The sequence below is a fragment of the Nomascus leucogenys genome, chromosome 5 (genome assembly GCF_006542625.1).
Source record: "Nomascus leucogenys isolate Asia chromosome 5, Asia_NLE_v1, whole genome shotgun sequence".
NCBI classification, from domain to species: domain Eukaryota; kingdom Metazoa; phylum Chordata; class Mammalia; order Primates; family Hylobatidae; genus Nomascus; species Nomascus leucogenys.
In genome coordinates, this window is record NC_044385.1 from 69915461 (window position 1) to 69939371 (window position 23911).

General features: G+C 38.9%; 1 protein-coding gene across 3 annotated transcripts in view; it reads right to left on the reverse strand.

Moving 5' to 3' along the window:
- The window catches only part of ENOX1 (ecto-NOX disulfide-thiol exchanger 1), a 597960-nt gene that overhangs the window by 464006 nt on the left and 110043 nt on the right, over positions 1-23911 (reverse strand). For 2 of the 3 annotated variants that reach the window (XM_030813342.1, XM_030813340.1), the window contains exon 2: positions 13680-13745. The gene's annotated coding sequence lies outside the window, so the exon portion shown is untranslated. Of the gene's footprint in view, positions 1-13679; positions 13862-23911 lie in introns of those variants that run through there. The other variant, XM_030813341.1, reaches the window with a different exon arrangement.

Below are 23911 nucleotides of genomic sequence, written 5' to 3' on the forward strand. Positions count from 1 at the left end.
GGCCAAGCTTTTCAAACAAATTATCTAACAATTTGACAGAAAAAAAAAGTGCCAGTAAAAATGCCACCACTGAACCACTAACATTCTCTTACTCCCTTATAAAGATTACAACACTGGGGAAATGAAGCAAAATGCAGCCGACTCTGCTCTTTCTACTACAGTAAAAATATGAGATTTGTGATGGCAAAATCATCTCAGTCAACCTGGCTGGGCTAGAGTGCTCAGTTCTTAAGTCCAACACTAGTTTAGATGTTACTGTAAAAGTATTTGATAGATGGGATTAACATCTATAATCAGTTGACTTTAGCTACAGGTTACTCTTGATCATGTGGATGGGCTTCATCTAATCAGTTGAAGGCCTTACGAGCAAAAACTGAGTTTCCAAGAGAAGGAGTTCTCCTTTAAGACTGTAACATAGACATCCTGCCTAAGTTTCCAGCCTGCTAACTTGCCCTATGCATTTCATACTCAAGGCTATAACATCAACTCTTGCCTGAGTTTTCAGACTGCTGGCCTGCCCTGTGATTTTTAGACTTACCAGCAACCACATTTGCAAGAGCCAATTCCTTAAAATAAATCTCCTAATACATATATATGTATCTAATATATAGATAGACAGATTCTGTCTAGTGAACACTGATATAGGATTCAAAGGGATTTTCAGTGTAGAACTAAAAAAGTGCTCAGTATTATAATGCATTCTGGTGGATGGGTAAGTGCTGGTTGATCTTGATTGCAATGTAAAAATTAATGTATTCTTTGTTTAAATAATGCTACTGCTTTGCAGTGCAGAATTTACTGGAAGATTTCCTTCTTGATATCCATTTAAAGAATTTCCATAGTCAACCCTAAGACAAATAAGGGTGAATTTTATTTGTAAAAGAAAAGGGGCTCATGATAATCTTTCTGGTGGCTGAGCCCAAAAGGTTTTGGGGCTCAGCTTGCTGCATTTATATTCTGAATTATCTGTGGGTCCTAAATCTTGAGAGATGGAACTATCCCTTCATTTATGTATAGTCTGAAAACACTAATCAGACTGTTTACTCAAATGAAGCAAGTATCCACTTAAATTTAGATCAAATAATTCCATGAGTTTAATGCCACTCCAACCACTCTGTTTCTTTTTGTTCCTTGGCCTTTTCACAAAGCATCTCACAGTATTTGCTGCCACACCTCTGCTCCTCCCTTTCTTCACTCTGTGACACAGAATGCTCATCCATACACTCAGACCCCACTGCTGTGTTCACTGATGATTCCCAGACCTATGCTTCCTTCCCTGACCTCTAATTCCTACCATGCTCCTTATTTATTGCTGTCTGGATGATCTTCTGGGAATGGGTGGGGCAAGGGCTGCAGTCATAGCACATCCAAAAGAGAAATGATCGGTTTAGCAAAGTTCTATGTTTCGCAAACTGTTCCATGTCCACCGTTCCATGATTTTTAAGCTGGGAAGAGAACCGACCTGTTCCACAAGGCATTTGGACATTCGCTGGATAATCTTCTGGTCACTTTGCTTTTTGTTTTTTTGGACTGTTAAATATGGGAGTTGTTCTCCAAGGCAGCAATCCAGCATTGACTTACACTGTCTATAACTTACCTTTATCTTCTGTCTTCTCTATCAGTCCTGTCATCAAGTCAAATTCCTTCTCCTTCTCACTCTTCTGCAGTCATTCTTAGCATGCACCAACTGTCTTCCTCCTCTCTGAGCTATTTTATAACACAGCAACAATCATCTACCCGAATGTTATGTTGATCATGTCACTTGTTGCCAAATGTTCCAAATGTTTCTTCTTGAATTAAATTTCAACTCCAGTTCTACAAGTCCACAGCTGGACTCCCTTGATTCTCCTCTTCCTGGCTGTGGTCTGCAACCTGCCCCACCGCTCCCCACACTCCCTTGCTCTCCAAGGCTCACTGTACCCTCTCTGTTCTACAGATAGCAGGACAAACTCTTTGCTCTCATTACCTCTCCCCTTAATATGCTCCCGTTCTGGAAAAGTTCAAGAACTGGTGGGTTTCCTTGATTCCACCTTCCAAATAACTAGTTCACCATGGTTTTCCACCATTCCTCATTCGGGGATCATAAGGTTTGGGCTCATATCCAGAATATCCTGGGGCAAAACGATAGTAACAATGTGAGTAATCACTGTCTTGACCTCATCCAAAAGACCCCTATTTTTGCCTTTTCTCATAGTGATGTCTCAAGTAAGAAAGCTCTCAAAAATTTAAATTTCTTCTTGGCAAATCAGACATATAAACATATCCAGCAAGTATTATTATGCATGTGTATCAGAATACACTTCCCATTGCGATTTATGCCCATGTTACATATAGTTATGGATATATTTTTAGAAAATTGTTTTTTAAATATTTAATAGCCATTAAAAGGGTAAAATAATACTCTGCTCCTTATGGAACAGTGAGATGCCATTCTAGTACTTTTGCAAGTATTTGCAATTGTAATCAGTAATGCGGGCAGAAAGAATGCCAGTGTTTTTCAATCATCACTGGCAAAAATGTAAATTTTTTTAAATTAAGACTTTAAAGATCACCTGCATTAATCTTCTGCTAATGCAAGCTGGGACTATTTCCTAGGATTCTGAGTGGTTTAACATCATCAAGACATGTCACAGGCTTCATCCAAATTATTCAATTCCTACCATACATTATGCTGATCCTCTCAGAAGATGAATCGGGAAGAGGCAACCTAAGTGTTTAGAGAACAAAAGGAAAAATGAAGCATAGAGACCTCAGGCTAAAAGTATAAACCCTTAAGAGGATTTTAAGAACATACTATAGGACTAAAAAATGAGAACAAATCAGCAGGCCCATTAGCTGTGCAGCAAATTAAAGCACCATTGTTTCCAGTTTCAGCCTTGAATCTGGAGGGCACCAAATAGACCACGCTGTCAGTACCCTCTGTGAAAGAAGTGTGTTCTCTGCTATGTATTCTCAAGTGTTTTTCTATTTTTTTCCAGCTAATTTATCAGTTTCCCACCTCTTCTAAATCATTATTACAAACTTCCCCAGGAACATGTTAAAGGGACAACAGGAAAATAATCAAAGTTTCAAAACACAATCTATATTTATCATGAATTTCAACTTATCTTTTTCCTTGTATTAAAAAATGAAGCTTGCTATCTTCAGATTAATATTCCTTTTATCTTAATCCTTGGGGTAAAATATGGCATGTGGATAATCCACAAACTAAATAGTCTCTGCATTTAAGAAGTAGACCATAGTCCACAGTTGTATAGTCCACATCTTGTCATCTCATCTCGTAACAACAAAGTTGGAAGCAGCTCTGTCCAATGTTTTGAGAGGGCAAAAGGTCTGGAAGATCCAGTAAGACTACACAAGAGATTTTTAAACATTAGTATGTATTTAAACCAATTTATTCATAATATAGTCTCAACTGTTACATGGGACTAGGCCCAGAGATAACTGCTTTCAATTCTTTAAGTAATTATTTTGGAATTTGTTTCCACATGTGGAAATCAGTAGGTGTTGGCACGCTATTGTGCAAAGAATTGATTCCAGGTATGCAATGAGGTATGGATGTCTCTCAGCCTCAGGGAATCAGGTGGGGTTCTGAGGTAGCAGGTGCCTCTGGGCAGATCACACCTGGCCATCAGCTTCCTCAAGGTATAAAGGCATGGTCCTCATGGCTCTGCTGAGAGGCACTACAAACATCTATGGACACCCACGTCAACAGGCTGCTGCAGAGAGCACCCCTTCACTTTGTGCAGAAGCAGTCCATGTAGCTGCTGGAGGAGGTTTCATTCCAGGTATAGAAGGCATAGCTGGTTGAAAGTGGAGCTCTAGAAAGGTGTGGGCAGAAGGGCCTGGTAGGCAAAGCTACAAGGGACAGCCCCACAAATTCTGTCTATACACACCAGATATTTCTTTCCAGTTGAGTCAAATATCATCTTTTACTGGCATCTAGGCTACCTATAGAGTGACTGCTCTAACAATAAACCACACTTTATAAATTCGGGCCTCATTATTATTTTTAATTACTTCATAGGAAAAAATTTAGTTGAATTTGAAATCTGTTGGAATTATCAGAGGATTGCATTTGTCCAGCAAAGAAGAAAGCTAAAACTATTAATGTTTTTAAAGATAACTTTAACTTTTATAGAATATGAAATGGTGGTGAAATGACTTGTTTTTTTTTAAATCACTACTTATGTAGCATCTCACTGACAATGACTAAAAAGAATTTGAAGACAGAATCATTAAAATATTGATCAAGAATTGTGTTCAGCCATCTCAGGCATACAAGAAACATAAAAAGTTATGTTTATGAAAGCAAGCTCAGGTTTTTCACTGAAAAAATCTGAAAACATTTTATTTGAAGTTTTATATCTACTTAATATTCTGCAAATGGATGTCTCCAGCTTCCTACATTATTTAGTATCAGTTTCTATGCATGCCATACTAAAGACAAAAATTTATATGCACTGATTTAAATAACATGTTTCTCTTACTACTTCTTAGTTTTTCAATTTCAGGTACTATTGATTGACCTCCCAATGAGGAAGATGAGGGCTAGGTTCTTTATCACACACGCGCATGCCTCATGTTCCCATCCTCTCAGAATAATTCTGGTTGTGTTAAATATCCATATTTACATCCTTAGAAAGAATCATATAGTGTTCTCTGATTATATCTCATTTTCTGCCTTTTTGTCTGCCTTGGAATTAATCATTGTTATATTTAATTTGCGTTAGTTTCCTATGTACTTATCATGATGCTATCCCCAAAGCCTCCCCAAGATCTGTAAATCTCCTTTCAGCGCAAACACATTAGATGTTTAATCAATTTTACCATCTTGAAGAACTCTCTCCTGAACCCCTCTACCTACTGCAATTTAGATCAGTTGATCACCAGTCCAGTGCACAGCTGTTGAGATCTCTTTTACTATCACCTGTGAATTCTTTTCACCTTGCTCTTGTGTTGGTCCTATCTCTGGGATACCAGGTCTTTCTTTTTATCAGTTTACCACGTCATTTATTGGACCACATTCTAGTGTTGTAAAGTTTCATGATCATCTATTGTTATTCCCTTTTAATCAGGAAACTTCTGTTTTTGAGAAATTTTGTTGAATTTTTCCTTTGATGGTTTTCTGTCCTCCATTTTTTATGTTCTCTGAATCTGGTATACTATTTTTGGATGTAAGAACCAATCCTCTAAGCTTCTTATTTTTTCTATGTTATTTTCTGTTCTTTCTCTTTTTACTACACTTTCTGGAAAATGTCCTTAATTTTACCACCTAACCCTTATAAATTCTGTTGTGTTTCATGGTTATAATATCATGCCTTATCTGTCTGGAGATACTGATGATTTCTTTTTTCAGATTTATTCTTCTGGCCAGGCACTGTGGCTCACACCTGTAATCCCAGCATTTTGGGGGGCAGAGGCAGGTGGATCATTTGAGGCCAGGAGTTCAAGACCAGCCTGGCCAACATGGTGAAACCCCATCTCTACTAAAAATATAAAAATTAGCCAGGTGGTAGTGGCACGTGCCTGTAATCCCAGCTACTAGGGAGGCTGAGGTGGGAGAATCGCTTGAGCCTGGGAGGCAGAGGTTGTGGTGAGCCGAGATCACGCCACTGTACTCCAGCCTGGACGACAGAGTGAAACCCTGTCTAAAAAAAAAAAAAAAAAAAAAAAAAATTATTCTTCCTATTAAGGTTGTTTCCTCCAAGTTGCGTTTTTTGTTTGCATGCTTTAGTTTTTTTCTCTCATGATATCAGACATTTCCTTAAATGTCTCACGATCCTTGGCTGTCTGCGATATTTAAGGGCTGAGCACTAGAAGGTCCACAGAAAGGTTGGGAGTGTGGTTGTTGATATAGGATTTATTTTAGAATTGTTCTGGCTAGGCCCTTCCTTGAGGGAATCCCTGGTATCAGTATCCTTGAGTTCTATTTTTAGGTTAGAGTGCCAGGGATGTTTCCTGGAGTTTCCTGTAGGAAAGGTATCCTTAGCTGCCTGTAGGCTAAGGAGCAGAGAACAGAAGGTATTGTCATTCTTGGGATTTGGTAAATCAGTGTAATCCACAATCTACCAGATTTCAGGACCATATTATACCACTTTTAACCTTTCAATCCAGAAACCTTCTGTTTTACCAACTCTATAGAAAACATAATCTTCACCCCTCTGTTGGAGTGGAGGAGCAGTTTCCTCCTTGCATAAAGTTAGGAAGCAGATCTGAACTTTCAACCAATACTTCTCAACTGTATCTTCACTCTCCCTTCCAGGAGTTCTTGTTCCTGAGTTTTTGCAAGGTTCAGCAGTATAATTTGGGTTACCTTTTTCCTTTCTCCTCTGCTAGATTAAAACTTCACTTTCTCAGGTCTGCTAAGTAAGTTAGCACTCATCCATCTATATCCCAAGTCCCAAAGTGCTGTAACTGTTGCCCTATTTCTTTGCTCTCATCAGTGTGTGCCTTTTAGAATAAAAATCCCTTAAACATCATTTTAATGAAGTTTCAAGAAGGGTCAGGAACTAACACATGTATTTATCCTTAATCTGAAAACGATCAGTCAGTCTTTATCCTTTTGCATTGACATTGAAATGGGGATTACTCTTTTTTGTTCCCCCAAAAACATTAAGCCAAGGCCCAATGTTCAGGAGGAACAGGAAATAGAGAAAATAGCAATTTTTGGATTTAGATGAAACTAAATTTAATAATCGCATGATCTTATAAACTAGTATATCATTGCCCTAACAATGTATTGGACATTGTGGGAAATAAAAATATGTCTCTATTTCAAAACAGTCTCTAAAAATTCTGAAAAAGATGAACAATTAAAGAGGTCCTTATATTGATAATTAACCTAAAAGAGAGTATTCAGAGAGAAAAATCACCAGGCAAGGAAGAATGGTAAAAGGCAAACTCAGTGGAGGAAAAAGGACCTTAAACTCCATTTTGAAAAATAAGTGTTACAGAGATTTCTTCTGCAGAGTTTGCATAATGTGTATTAGGTATAAAGTGATCAATTGATTGGGGAATACAATTTATTTTATGCAGACTAGGGCTCCTGGCATAAGGAAAAAAAAAAAGCTCTTCTGCTTACAACACAGCTGCTTTAAGGTCTTTATTCTCCATTTCTCACAATAGTGGATCATTAAGATGTTGAAACAATTTTTTAAAATACCAGCTTAGTTCACTACCATCTTATAAAAAGAGATATAATAAAATGCATTTTTCGTGATGTTCAGGTTTTAAAGTTATACTTTTACAGAGATAGAAAATACCATTATTATTTAAATAACTTCAGGTAAAACGACTTTGTTTATTGTGCCCCTGCAACTCTCAAGTCTCCAACACTATTTATGCCACTGAAATAATTGTCTTTATAGCACAGCTTTTGATAATGTGCAGTTTTAAGGACTATATTGCCTGGAGCAGAACTGACTTTAATTGGATGGATATAGATATGAGAGGAAGGATTTGATGCAGAATACTGTGCGCAATGCAAAATGGGATGACAGAATGAAGAGACAAATCTGTCTTCCCCATGGGGTCTGGGTAGGAGGCTGGTGGAAGTTAAGTATGGACGGGTGTCTGGACAAGTCTGAACACAGATGCTTTCAAAGCCAAGTAGTGGGGAATTAACTCTAAGTACAATGAGCCCACAATTTTGTAGACAACAAAGAGACATTGATGTTTTCTGAATAGAGAGTAATGTTGTTAAAATGATATTTCAAAAAATGTAATCTGCCAATACTGTATAGGGCAGGAAGTCTGGTCACAGAAAACAGTTAAGACACTAAATAATACAGAGATCCAAAGTCATGTGAAGCTGGCCTGGACTCCTTGGCAGTAAAAATGTGAGAGAACTCACTTCAGAGCAAGAATCAATAAAAATGAGGAATCTACATTTACAGTACTATACATATAGGCAGCCCAGTAAAAGAAACGGGACTGAATTAGGACTGATAAAAGGACTTACACTGAAGTAGTTTTTAAACTAAATCCATGATATCATTTGGTTTTCAATTCAAGAAACATTTACCAAGTATCTACTATATGCAAGGCATACAGTCTTTTCTCATCATTTGTCTCATTATCTTAGAAGCCAAATGTAAAAAATTCCAGTTAATTAATTTCACAGACTGATTGATGTTCTTCCGTAAGAACAACAGATTGATTTTTTTTTGTAGACAGCAATACTAATTCTTCCATCATGTCCTTCTCTTTCTGTGCACATAGTCCTATTGACTCTGGGGCCAACTCAATACAAAAGCAGAAGAAAGGCATTAAGAGAACAAGGTCCATTAGGCCCAATATTGCCTCAATTACTTTAATTCCATTATTCCTGTTCATATTACTTCTTTAATCAATAACTCTTTTCAGTTTTTCATGTTTACCCTTTTCAAAATCACAAGTAATAGGATTACAGTTTTTTGAGCTCAGTGGCAACAGTTTCATAAATATATTTCTGAATTTATGACTGTCTCCAGATCCGCAACTGAGAAGTCTTAAATTGAATCAAGTTTTCCAGAGGCCATTTTATTTAATAATGCAGAGTATCTTCATGCAATATAGGTGCTTTTCCCTGTTATTCCATATGTCACTCACTGTCAAAGACAATCACACATGCTGAATGGCTTCCTAAGTATCTTCTTCCCATGTCTAAATCTTTGGGCAGTTTAACTGATTTTCAAACTGCATCTCTTTTCTGTACATATTTCTGCCTTTTGTTTAATGTAATCCTTCTACCTTCACTGACAATTATTCTTCCCCCTAAGAGTTTCATCCGGACATTATGTTAACTACTACCCCTTCCAGATGACAATTAATCAATCCCTCAGTTCTACCTCTGTAGCAGCCTTTCAAATTAAAGGAACTCTGTTTTCCTCTACTGTTTTAACAAACATTCATGCAATGTCTACTATTAACACATGCAAGAAGCTGCACTTCCAGCATAAATAGGATACAAGATAGGTATATGGCCCTTTCCTTCAACATGTGGATAGTCTAAGAATGTTATAAAAATAACTTGTGACATATGAGAAGCATGCAAAAATTGCAATATGCAGCGTCTATTCAAAGTTCTGGAATTCACAAGGTGTAAAATCATTCATGAATAGAGAAGTTTTCATAAAGGATATGAATTTCAGTGAGGTCTTACAGGAGGGAAGGATTTTGAAAATGGAATCTAAGAGAGCAAAGTAACCAATTCTGTGTGAAAAGCAAAGCAGGCAAATCTAGTGGAGTAAATGACTCAATGGAGTAAATTAAAGAGAGCTTGACTTCCCTTTGGAAGCAGTGAGACCAGGACAAGGGTGAAGCAGTGAGACCAGGACAAGGGTCATAAAGGAAGAGTTTGGCAGGATATAAGCACTCTTTCACACAGCCTTTCTCCCTGCAAGGAGCAGGATGAACTGAAGACATACAAAAGAAGGCTCAACAATGTGTCAAAGGATCTTCAAGATTTGATTTCTGCCTTCCTATAGAGTCTCATCCAGCCCTATATCCCTCTTCACACTTTATGCTCCAGCAATACCTAAACAGCATGGAATACACAAACATGCCCTGCCCCCTCATACCTCTCTGCTAATCTCCCCTCTTTCATTTAGAATATTCTCTCTCTACCACTCATCTCCTACCAATTTCCATTCAAATACAATCTTCTCTATAAAGTACTTCCTAATTGTCCTAAGCCAATTTAGTTGCTCTGTTTCCTATATAAAAGGTATACTTAAGTTTTATAGCTCCATCATAGTCATGCAAAAATCATTGCTATCTCCCACATAAATTACAATATACTTGATACTATGCCCAGAACAATTTTTGGCATACATCAAAAGGGTACTACATGAATGAATGAATGAATGAATGAACGAATGAACAAACAAAACAGAGTGGTCATATGAACAAGCAAGAAAAAGGTAAGAAATGCTTGGAAAGGATAATCGTAGATTTTAAAAAAGGAAAGTAAAAATATGAAAGAATTACAGAAATTTGACAGAGCTTAGTGGTAACTAAATGTAGATGAAAGAGAATTCCAAGCTTCTGAGCTCCCTACCAAAAGCCACTGCTCTTCTTGATCATTTTTATATTACCAGCTCATAAGCACTTAACATAAACTCATGATTTAAATGAAACAAAGAAGGAACCATCAGAGGGAGAGGCAGAAGATCCTGCAGAAAGCAAACATTAAGATTCCTATTTTAACTGATTTGTGTACAAAAATTTTCTGAAAAATGTTGATAGAATCTTGAAGTATAATTTGTTTAATTAATATACTTTCCATAATATAATAATTACATTCTAATGTCAGATATCTAAGAAAAACTTACCATATTAATTATTAACTAAAAAGACATAAGAATCATTTTTCTCATTTGCCCCTTTTTAAAATCAGAGTTTAACAAGTTAGCAAATTATTATCAAGTCCATGAGAATCTTATAGCTGAGTTTTCAGAAATGTAAAATTAGTGAAATTAGAGAATGCAAAATGGAGTAAAGACAAAGCAACAACAATAAAAACTCATTTTCCACGTTCAAGGCACCTGAGGTTTTATTTCTGGGTTATTTTCTCTTTAATAATAGAGAAGTATTAGGTCACATAAGATAAGCTAATTATTAAAATAAGACTTATTGGGATGTTATAATTGTTGTAGCACACATTGTAGAGTACTTCACTGGCTATTTTGGGACAGCTGAATTACTAGAATATAATTGCTCACCAGGCCCTACCTGCAGCCAGCAAGGGCTGGCCCACCATCACTCTGTTTGATCATTGTATAACCAAAACAAATTAACTGTTTCAATTTTAATGAAACCCTATAGACAGGCTCACAAGCCACACTAGGAGAGTTCACATGAAAAGTTACAGGAGACCTCTAATCAAGGGTAGTAAGCTCTTGCATAAAACGGAAAAGAAAAGTAAGCAATGGAGACACAGGATGAAGTTATACATCTGTACCTGGCATTTGGTGGAACTGTGCCTGCATGCATCACACATGCCATAAATATTTGCTGTTTGATTTACCAATTTTCTTAGGACTAATGTCAGAAAAATGCTAAAATGAATTTTTACTTTCATTTTCGTTTTCTACTGCCTGTCATCGTCTTATAAATCCACTGCTGTCTAAGCCAGTGCTATCGGTTGGCCATGAGACAGCCTGCAGCCCCACCCCCAGGAGCACAAAAGCTCCTGTGGGGCTGGAAAAGCTTGAAAGTAAATGATTCCACCTTCCTGGAGGCCTGGGCCTGATCCACACAGTCAGTCTCTAGACACTGGCCTGCCTGCTTACAGCAGCTCCACACAGCACTAATCCAGGGGCTTAAGTGAATTTGCAGGGCTCCTAAAGATGCCTACCTCACTCTTAGGAGGAGATCTGCCCCTGGACTTTCACTCATCTCAGCAGGAGGCTCCCTTTTGCTATTAAAAAGGTAATCCTTTCCTGGAAGTAACAGTAGCAATGGCTAGAAAGCTCTACCCCAAGAGGAAATAAAGGGTTTCCCAAATAAGCATCTCTAAAGAACAGACCATTTAAGTGCTACCTTGAGACCAGTATCCTAATAATTTATCAACAGCCAAATCTGAACACTTAAAAGATAACTTGTAATAATGTTGAGCTAAGGAAGCATAAAGAAGGAAGAAGACGTGATTAGGGCAGATCTATTTCAGGATAGCATTTAGAGATTAAAGCCAGAGAAGAGAACGTTAAATTTAATAAGTGCAAAGCGATGCAGCTGAAAAGAAAGAATAGCCTGGCTAAGTATGATTTAAATGGTATTGAATTAGCTGGAAAGATATCTTGATATGCTGATAGAGGCAGCATGTAAATTGGCAGTTCAACCTGCGATGCCAACAGAGACAGCAGTACCGGCTCACACAAAGGGCTATATTTTATAAAAACCCCATCTGCTACTACTTTTAAAGGAAAACTCTTATCTCATTTATGAGGTTGTTTAGCTTGGACTATAACTGAAGGCAAGAGCTCCCTGAGGACAAATGCCAGCATAATACCTGCCCACCTCTGGTCACTGCACTTTGCTTTGTCAAATTAAATTTGGCCACGGCCTTTATGGTCCTTGCCATTCACTAATTCAACAAATATTAAGCAGCAGGCACCATGCTAGATGCTTTAGGGGTATCTAGAGGAATTCACTTCAGGCATGCCTTGAATATATTACAGGCTCGTTTCCAGACCATTACAATAAAGCAAGTCACACAAACTTTTTGGTTTGCCAGTGCATATAAAGTTATGTTTACACTATACTATATTAATTGTGCAATAGCATTATATCTAAAAAATGAACATACCTTAATTTAGAAATCCTTTGTTGCTAAAACAATGTTGATACGGGAACAGAGTGTGAGCATGTGCTATTGGAAAAATGGTGCTGATAGACTTGCTTGATGTAGGGTTGCCACAAACCTTCAATTTGTAAAAAAAAACATCGTATCTGCAAAGCTCAATAAAACCAAGTAAATAAAATGAGGTACACCTGTACCCCTATAGTGCTAACGGCTCAATTGTTTACCCCCAAAAGATGCTGCAATCTAAATCTCTCATACATATGAATGTGACATTTTTAGAAATAGAGTCCTTGCAGAAGATCGAGTTAAGCTAAGGTCATTAGGGTGAGCCCTAATCCAATATGACTGGTGTCCTTACAAAAAGGAAACCTGGACATAGACACAGACACACATGTAGGGAAGACAGTGTAAAGACACAGGGAGAATGCCATCTATAAGTCAAGGAATACCCGAGGCTGCCAGAAGGTAGAAGAAAGGCCTGGGACAGATTCTCCCTCACGGCCTAGAAGGAACCAATCCTGCTGACACCTGAACTTTGGACTTCTAGAATCCAAAACTGTGAACGAATAAATTTCTATTGTGTAGGCCAGCCAGTTTGTGGTGCTGTGTTAAGGCAGTCAGATGAGACTAATACAGACTGGGTCACAAAAGAAGCAAGTGCAATAACAAAATTGCCATGGTCATCAGAACTCCTAATGTGGGTCTATCTATGGAAGCTTTGGCTCAGTTAATGGGTCCAGGTTTGGTCACTGGACAATAGATCACCATCATCCACAACAATTCTGTAAAGGGCATCAAACAAAAAGATGGGTCATATCCTAAGGAAAGACTAACCCAATGGGGACTGTTTAATCCTCTAAAATGATGAGTAGAAAGAAACAGAAGCAATAAAGGTTAATGGAAAATGAATCTCAGTGACCTGTTTGGGCAAATCAAAGTTGTGAGACATGCACTTATTTCTAAAGAAAATGCAAAGGAAATTTAGAAGGATAACTTTAGATAAGGGAACAGAGATAAGACTTTAATTAGAAGTCTTCAATATTCATGTATTTACATAAGTGTTGAAAAGATAAAGGCTTCATGATAAGGTGATGAAGATGAACAATGGTAGTACCTTTACGTAAACTCTGTAGAAGTTGGAAAGAGATTTCAAGGGACCAGTCCTATTTCCTTGCTGGCTGTTTACAGAGGCCCTGTTGTAGATACTTTGTAAATGCTCCCCAAATGCATGTTTGTTCACTGCGATCTTCTGCCACAGGCCCTCTGAACCCCAGATATAATTAAGACACACATTAGAGAATGATGCCAGAGGTATAATTAAACTACATCCCTTCCCATATGGTGACAACCAACCTGCTTGTTATTTGTGGTGCACATACCACCCCTTTACCTGAGCATGGTGAGCTCTCTCTCCTCCACATATTATAAATATGACATCATGCTGGCAGCAAAGGACCTGTAAAATAAAGGCCATCTTGTTAGAAAAAACTTCAGACATCAATTTCAGAGCGCTGACTGAACATATATACGTAAGCAGATGCAAGGTTTCGCCTGCGAAGTTCGAGCTGAACATTGCCCTTTCCATTTCTGGCCACTGCAATTGAATGCCCTTGGAGAAGGTCTCCGCATGGTGCTAACTTGGTAACAATCAATAAATGTGAAGGTCTCATCATAAACAAAGCCTCCGAACTGTCAATCTTTCAAAGAGTATTTCTGCTTTAAAAGTAGTCTTTGTTGCTAAAGTAGCTACACTAAAGCCAGTGCTAGGGCCTCTCAAATCTAAGAAAGCCTAAATAAATAAAGCAATGTGTTAATTAACGGCAGTACAATCTAAAATGTCATTCAAAAGCAGTTTTAGGGGTTGACTGTTATCACACGTACTGTTTTTAAGTATGAGAAATTCTTGCAAGTTTCCAAATTGAAATAAGAGTTACACACTTATAAGCTTTCTCTCAGGAAATGTTGTTCTGCAAACTATAAAGTGCACCTAGATATTTTCATAGGATAAATCCCAACTTTATTTTCCAGAAAGTATTTTAAAGCCTTGTTACTCAGAGTGTGGTCCACGGGCAGCAAAATCAGCCTCACCAGTGAGCTTGAAGTGCTGAGTCTGAGAACCCACCTGAGACCTACTGCAACAGAATCTGCATTTTAACAAGATCCTCAGATAATCCCTATGCACATTAAAGTCTGAGAAGCATGGTTTTAAAGTGCCTTATGCATCAGGCCTGTGAGTCCTAGAATCATAAGAAATAGGTTGCCCCAAACTTCAAGACTGTCCTCTGGTATCTAAAACTTAATGGAGTCACAATTCCTCTATTATAGTTGCATGAATCTGGAAACAAATATTCTACTAAACTCTCCAGAAACACCTCACATCTGGCTAAATCTCTTTTCTTTCCAGAACATGTAGACTAATTGTAAACAGATATCTAAAAGCATAGCCAAATTTAGAAGTATTTAACGCTCTAAAGACCAGCATCTGTAGACATCAAAGATAGACATTATTTGTTCCATAACTAGGTGCTCAGTAATAACTAATATTGTGTGAAGAGCCCCAAAGTGGAAGGATAAAAATTACCACATGGCATGACAGATCTAACAGGGAAATGTCAGCACAAGAAGCCAGGGGTAGGGGAAGGTACTGGTACACACTTAGAAAGTACCTGACCCAGGTGGGAAATACTGGGAAGGTTTCCTGAGCTGAGTCTTGAAAAAGGATGAGAAAAGATCTTTCAAGAAGCAGTCCACCTACAGGTATAGTGAGTGTGGCCTTAGGTTAGGGCAGGTCACTAGACCAGCAAGGAGTCAACTACCTTATTTCAAAAAAATATCAAAATGTGATTTTATCGAGTTTTTTCAGCTTCTTTAATATTTGTATGCATGAGCTACAAATGTGACAGCCCTTAGGAACATGTCTCTTCCCTTTCAACTCTCCTACAAGACAAGGAGGAATGGCAAACATCAAACACAAGATGCACTACTCAGAAGTCGGCTGCAAACTGCAAGGGGGCAGGAATAGCAGAACTGTACCTCACATTTGCTATTTGATCACACAGAGTGTCAATGAAACTGCAACCAGCAATACGGGGACCATAAAGAGAATCACATTAAAGTTAATACAAAAGTCAGGAAAATGTCTTCCGCAAGGGACACTGGCTATTTGGCAGATGCCCTGCTGGGAGTAATTGAAGGCTCTCAGTGTGACCAAAGTATGCACTCCCCTCTCTGAGCCCCTCTCTTCTTCCTGAATTTAAACAATTCTTATCCCATCTCCTTCCCCCTCACTTATTCTTGCGATTTCTCTGACTCATTTTCCTTCTCCCTCACTACCTCCAAGTGCCCTCCTATCTCTAATTCAACCCCGTTCTTTTCCCTTTCAATCTGCCCATTTTTTCACCCCTTTCTTTTGTGAGAAGAGCGAGCTAAGGGAGAGAAGTAAGGACAACCAAACATCTTTTATCCCTTTTTTCTTTGCTCCTTTCCCTTTTCTTCACTAACATCCCCACATTTTTATTTCCCTCTTCTATCCTCTCTTTTCTTTCCTGGAATCAAACCCCTGTTATCAGTATATAACCTGTCTTCCCAAGCATAGAGCTTAGAAATTATAGGAAAACTGCTCGACTCCTAGACTGTTCCATTATAATTCTTGGGAGTTCTCGGATTCTCCTAACCCAATGCCAGGTCAATGATTGAGAGAAAAAAGAAAAACTTTCAAAACCTAGCATTTTCTTAGCATTTCCTAAAATGTAGAACAATTCTGGAGTATTCAGCTGCTGTACTGAAAAGGGATAAAGATGTAAAACATACTAGACAAAAGGTTTCATTCTACCCCTGGTTCTCCCTAAGTGTATTTCCTCCAATCCACCATGAAACCAACCCTTTTGTTATGCTTATTCCTCTTTGTGCATACCCCCAAAACCCTCCTGGAATGACTGAAACATGCTTCATTACCCGTAAGAGCCAGATAAATGACAAGGCAGGAATTAACAGAGTGCTTCTTTACAATGATACAGAGTAGCACACAAAGAGCCTCATTTAATGCCCCATCAGGAAGCCTTACAAGTTACAGCTTAATAAATATATGAAGATTATCGTAATATGGAAAACATCTGGTACCACTTCCCACATGAAATGAACTTATGGAGAACTCTACAGAGTAGGCTGTGATATGGCAATCTTGCATATAGTCTTTGAACTGCAGAAAAGCAATTTGGCTTCCTTTAGGTATTTCACTCTTTACTTTCAACATATGAACTATCAACGAAACTTTGTAGGCAAATCTGATTTCCCAATCTTTTTATCCCAGCCCGTAGATACCATATATGCCCCTGAAATATAGTACATATTCCCAAAATATTTGCTGAATGAATGAGTTAACTAGTCAAACAATCACTGGCCAATCAACATAAGCCTTAAGACACAACTGAATTAAGTATTTGAAGGAAAATAGGGCTGGGAGCGGTGGCTCATGCCTGTAATCCCAGCACTTTGGGAGGCTGAGGCAGGTGGATCACTCGAGGTCAGGAGTTCGAGATCAACCTAGCCAACATGGTGAAACCCCACTTCCACTAAAAATACAAAAATTAGGTGGCATGCATGTAATCCCAGCTACTCGGGAGGCTGAGGCAGGAGAATCGCTTGAGCCCAGGAAGTGGAGGTTGCAGTGAGCCAATATCGTGACACTGCACTCCAGCCTGGGCAACAGAGTGAGAGTCCATCTCAAACAACAAAACAACAACAAAACACCAGTATTTGAAGGAAAATATCACACAACAATGCGTTTTGAAAATTTCCCCTAGATTTTTGGCATTGACATCTGATATGATCTGGCTCTGTGTCCCCACCCAAATCTCATCTAATATTGTAATCCCCACATGTTGAGGGAGGGAAGTGACTGGATTAAGGGGGTGGTTTCCCCCATACTGTTCTCGTGATAGTAAGATCTTATGAGATCTGATGGTTTTACAAGGCAGTTTTCCCTGCTCTTGCATGCTCTCTCTCTCGCCTGCTGCCATGTAAGATATGTCTGCTTCCCCTTCCACCATGATTCTAAGTTTCCTAAGGCTTCCCCAGCCATGCAGAACTGTCAGTCAATTAAACCTCCTTTGTTTATAAATTAGCCAGTCTCAGTTAGTATCTTTATAGCAGTGTGAGAACGGACTAACACATCATCTAATCATAAGGTCAATATAGGGTCTTGGATGTAACTCAACTCTCAGAACTAGAATGAAAAGAGGTGCTGCTTTGGGCAGAGACACTGAGCAGTCAGATGTGTCAACATTCTAACAGCAAATGAATAAATGGAAAACTCTAGAAAGCAAACAAAAGTTATCAAAAACTACAGCAACCTAGAATAGATTAGTCAATCCCTCTATTTGTTCCCATGATACTCTCTATAAACACCCCATTATTACTGAAGGTCTCATTACACCATTACATTTCTTCAAAGGTTTCTGAGTCACCCTTGGAAGTGAGGACCTGATCACAGCCCACTACGATTTCCTAGGCAAGCCAAAAAGAAACCTCCAGAATAGATCTGCTCTACAGATCAGGAAAGGGACTGGAATCCTATTTTGAGGAAGGGGAAGAGGAGACATGACAAGTTGAGCTGTGTCTGGATAGAGCTCAAGGATCCCTATCTCTCTGGATTCACCTCTGAATTCAGGGACTAGGCTAGCAGTTCCCCAAGAGAGAGATGGCAAGTCACTCCATTTCAATCAAACAAGAGTTTAGTGGAAAAGCCAGTAGTGGAAATTTGTTATATCTTGCTCTAAATCTCTTAATAATTTAAAAAACATATGTTATTAAATATCATCAATAGTGTTTCAGATATTGGAATCTACTTTGTATTCAAAAACTATGAGAGGTGCTTTTTACCATTCATACCATTGACATCATTGGGCTGAGATCATCACCCCTTCAGAAAAGAACTCTTTAGAAACCTACCCAATCTATCATAGAGAGAGCAAGCTTCCTGTTAACTTTCAACTCCATTGCCCCCTCAGACTTGAGCCAGTTTTAACAAACGCCCTGCACTTACATCTGAAAAGGATTTGAGCCTTTGAAGAACAAAAATGTAGACATTTCTAGGATATATGTATTTTAGTGTAACTCTAACCCAAAGTAAAGTATTTTGTAAAAACTTTAGTAAGTATTTACTAAAGTAAATTTACTAAAGTAAAGCAAAGCCTTGGTAAATTTATCCTACTTTATTACCACTAGATAATATTCCCTTTAACCAATCCTATTTCTCCACAACTATCCACTTTTTCATCACCTAGCATAAAAATAAACAAGTTTAACCATTTCTTCAGGTCTTTATGTCCATACAAAGGCTTGTCATGTACAATTTATATGAAATAAATTTGTATGCTTTTCTCTAGTTAATGTTTTTTTTAAGAGGGGCATCAGCCACGAACTTAGGATGAATGAGGAAGAGATATTTTCTCCTTCTACACCATTTTAAAACAATCCCTAGATACCGCTCATATTATATCTGCATATCGTGAGACCGAGATTTGTTACCATTCAACAAACAGGGGTTCTAATAATAAGGAATTAGAGAAAAGGTAAAATATTCTAACCTTTTCCTCTTAAGTTTCACTTTGAGATTTCCAATATAAATTTCCTAGTTATATAAAAACCACCGCTCTATGATTTCAGTGCTGTAAGTCTGATTTCATCCTTATTTCATTTCCAGAAAGAAAAAAATAGTTGCATTTGCCATCTGAATTCACTACCTACAGTTCTACAGCTATGTTTTTGTACTGGGGCATTGAAGGACAGCAAAAAGTAGGGACAAAAAAGTCTCTTACTTCCCAAAGCCATCTGAGTGCCTTCTCAGCCTGCAAATCACATGTCATTCCTTTTCTAGATCAATTCTTTGTTAGTTTCACCAGTACATCAGCATCTTCAATTTCTTCTATTTTCATCTCAATAAGCAATGGCTTACAGAAAAGATAAACCTATTTTTTTAAAAAAGCAGTTTTTAAAAACCTGCTTCCTTCCATATTTGTTTGCATGTGTGTATATACATATACATGTTCGATTCTCATATGATTTCCAAATTAGAACTCAAGTTCAAATGATCAAATCATGCTTACAAAACAAGATCTATAAAATTAAAACAGATTGAGGACCCCTTACCACCACTTCTACCATATCTCTGACACATACGACCCACCCAGAGGATCCACTTTTCAGTCCCTAGGTGCAGCCAAGCCCTCCACTAAACAAAGCTCTTCCTGACAGGGACTGGGTGAATGCCTCTATAAGAGATCACTGCATATTTTCATAGTTTACAAGAATAAAGCAATTACAGCTTCAGTCGTTCATGAATAAAGCCTCTTTAACATTTTAATGAGAACATTAACTTAGCTTCACTTGGTTTGGCCTCTCTAGAAAGTCTGTTAGCCTAAGAGAAAGTTTCTTTAAAAACCAGTAATGAAATTGAGGCCTCTCTGTGCCCCACAGGGCATAACTGGGCTACAAACACTGGCTGGACTATTTCTCTCCTGAAGTAGCCTATATTCTTTGATAAGACTACAGTTTGGTAAATGAAAGAAGGCATCTGAAGAAATACCTTTCTCTCTGCAGTATTTGTGTGCTTGCGTGTGCTCACTCATTTTATATCTGACTTGTCTCCTAATTTGCTTTTTATGCTATACACAGCTTTGAGTACAATGTATGACTCAATAAATGTTAAATCATACTTTTCTGCAATTTTCCCTTAATCATTTTCTACTGCCTCTGTTCTCTCTTGCAGCGTGACTGATTCCCACCAAGGCTACCAAACTGCCATTCGCCTGGAGACCCATTAAATTCAGCAGAAAACCAGCAGAGCTTCAGAAGCCAAAGGTGAACAAGAAATAATTCCCAGACTCAGTGACTTAACCTGAATTTCTGCCTCTTCTCTGGACCAAACCAGGAGCAGAGTGAATGAAAGAGTTTGTCACCTTAAGAGTAGGGCTAAAATGAACGAATGTCCAAGACACACATGCATTTGACTCTTCAAACGTCTGCTGAGTATGCATTATGCAGCAGGAATTGTTCCAGGTACTGGGAGTACAAGCCAGGAACAAGACAAGACTCTCACTCCCACAGAGCTAAAGTTCTAATGGGAAAGACAGGTGATAAACCAAAAAGAGAATGTCAGAGTACAATAGGCCGGCACCATGAAGAAAATACAACAGGGTGATGAGGCGCTAGATAAATAAGGTGAAAATTTAAAGCCAAACAGAGCAAAAGGCTACAGCAAAATCCTCAAGGTCATAAAAAGACATGGAATAACCTTAAAAGCATATTACTAAGTGAAAGAAGTCAGTCTGAAAAGGCTGCATACTATACCATTCCAACTACATGACATTGAGGGAAAACTCAAACTACAGAGACAATGAAAATATCCGTGGCTGCCAGGGGTTGTGGGGGAGGGAAGGGAGGGAGGAATAGGCAGAGGGCAGAAGATTTTAAGGCCAGTGAAACTATTCTGTATGATACTATGAGTGGATACATGTCATTATATGTTTATCCAAACCCATAGAATGTACAACACCAGGAACAAACCCTAATGCAAATGATGAACTTTGGATGACAACGATGTGTCATCACAGGTTCACGGATTGTAACAAATGCAGCACTCTGGTGGGGGATGCTGATAATACAGGAAGCTATGCATGTGGGTTGTGGGGAGCTATATGGGAAATCTCTGTACATTCCACTAAATTTTACTGCCAACCTAAAGCTGCCCCTCAAAATAAAGTCTTTAAAATCCTTAAAGTATAAAAGAATGTGGTGAGCTGAAGAACTGAAAAGCCCAGCTTAGCTGAAGAACTGAAAAGCCCAGCTTGGCTAAAGCACAGTGAACAAGATAACCAGCAGAGTGGCTAGAGTAAGCCTGGCAGGTCATGGTTAGAAGCTTGAATTTCATTCTAAAAGCACCATGAAGCCACTGAATAGCTTCAAGCAGGGCTTGTCATTATGTGTTTTACATTTTTGAAAGGTCACTCTGGTTGCTGTATGGAAAATGGATCACAGAGAGGCAATCAATAGAGGCTGATGATGGTAGTCTAGTCTACAGTAGTAGCGACAGAGCAGTAGAAGTAGATGGATTTGAAAGAGGAGCTGACAGGATTGGTGATGGACAGATTGGATGTAGGGGATAAAGGAGAAAGAGGAATCAAAGATGATTTCTGAATGATAGGAGAGAACATGCACTGAGATGGGGAAAACCCTAGCTACAAAGACCACACAAGGTGCCATGTGTCATGGTACAGATCTCTGGAAGCAGTGGGAATGTTCGGTCCTCCAAGGGAAATCAAGTTCAGCTTGCTTGATCTCTGCCTCAGCATGAATAGCAAATGTGTGTGGGTACACATATATACACACATATATGCATATATACATGGATATATGTAAACATCTATGTTTTAATACTGTTTCGGAAATTCAAAGCAAGTTTTAAATCATGTCAGCAATCTTTCGAAGAACAGAGAGGCAGGGTTGTTATTGTTGTCCCAATTAACATGCAAGGAAGCTGATGGCAAATGAGGTGAAAGGTCTTCTGAATGTCGCACAGCAAGCAGTCAGCAGCGCTGAAAGGAGCGACCCGGCTTCCTTTCAGGAGTCCCTGACATAAGTCACACCCTCTGCCTGTCATCTGGAGCATGTGGGGCACCCTGCAAGCACTGTGAGAGAACATTCTCGGATGAAGTAAGGGTGGGGGTGCTGCTCCCTCGCCCATGCCATTTTCTTTTGCTCATCCCATCACAGGTGCTATTTTAATAATCCATAAAATGTGGCTGACAAAACCAAAAGATCGTTAACACCAAAGCAAACTTTACAGAGAGCAAATCAAATATTAAGGTATATCGTGGCATAGATTTTTAGACAGACATTTAAATTATGAACCACAAGGCGTCTACTGCACAAGCTCTCCAAATCCTTCTGAGGGCTGCACAGGTGGAGATTCCTCATGAATGGAAGAAACACTCATGCCCAGGAATCACAGGCCTATCAGTAGCCTCATCTGGAATTCTTCATCTAGTCTTTAGGTTTCTCAAAGAACATCAAAAGCACTGCACACATTTTAGGAAAAGAGACAAAAACACTAGAACCAAAGAGTTCACAGGTCTGGTCTTTGTAACATTATTTAAAGGAATACAATTTATCTAGATAAAATTACCACTAAAATAAGTCAGATCATATTTAAAGACACATGCTGGGGCAGGACTGGGAAGCCTGGACACATTGTTTAGTCTGTATCCTACCTGTACACGTTTTAAAAAAACACTTTCGTTTTTCATCTACCAGGCTTTCCCTCAGAGCTGTGAGGACTCCCACCTCAAATGTAGAAGTCTGAAAGAGAAACAGTGAAGGGGTATCCGCCTCTATGTTTGTCCCTGTGAGTCATACATTTTCTGTTCCTACTAAACGTGGGTTGGTTGTTTTCTATTTGATTTGCAGACTTCCTCTCTGCTGCTTTTCTCTAATGGTATTTTTCCAAAGGACCCCTACCTTGCAAGCAGTCCCACTAAGGAACAACAGGCAATTATGCACGATCGCAGTGATCACAGTTACTGGGGCCTGAAATAACTGGACTGAGAACACCCACAGAAAGGGGTTCAGGGAAAAGAAGTTTGAGATAGCTGGTCCGGTGCACACTGACCTCCAGTCTACAGATTTAGAAAATCACTTGTCAGGGCTAAAATCATGGTGGTCATATGTATTGCCTTCTCATGAAGATGCAGTCATTTCCATCTATTACTGGTTGTCTTGCCAACACTTTCACAAAGGTACAGGGTAATACGCTTTCAGCACACGCAAAGTAGAGTTGAAACTTGCCCTGCTATTAAACACTCAGGTGGGTCACCCTCTGAAACTGCCCACCGAGTCTCCCACCAAGACCCTCCATCAAGGCCTTATCTCCCTGTCCAATCTGCCCTAAAGAAGCCTTTTTACTTCTGGACACATCACTTTCCCATTTTCTCATATCATTAAAATTTTCTTTCCTTTCTGGGAGTGTAGTCAGTGAGATTGGCAGAGAATACAGGAAAGGCAGATGGCAAGCATGAAGGCAAACTGGGAGTAATTTGGAGGGGCCTGGGTTCAGAGAGCCTGCTCCCAGGAAAAGCCCGAGTCAGTCAGCCATGGAGATAGACTGCCGGTGGGAGGCAGGGAGAGCAAAGAGCACATGAGTGGGAGTGGCCAAAAGGAAGCAATGGGTCAGGAACAAGCAAAGATTCAAGATGAGGGCTTTTGGTGCCACTATGAGACATCATACAGGTGGCTCTGAGGCTGGAAGCAGAAGGCTGTAGGGTGCCAATGCCACCTAAACTGGAAAGGGCAAGAAACTGAGCCCTCAAAAATAAGACAAATACTGACAATCTTCTCCCTTCATACTCAAAACAACCTCTCTCTAGAGTGCTCTTTCTCTTCTTTCCTTCAAATCTTGAGCCCAATGTTTCGCACTTGATACCTTGAGGTGCCAATTATCATAGTGATGATTCTATAAAGTGCAAAATTTCACACTATAACTTTCTTTGCAAAGCAGTTCTTTACATCTATGGTATCTTTTAGTTCTCACAATGTTGTGACATAAGCATTATTAAATGCACACATCCA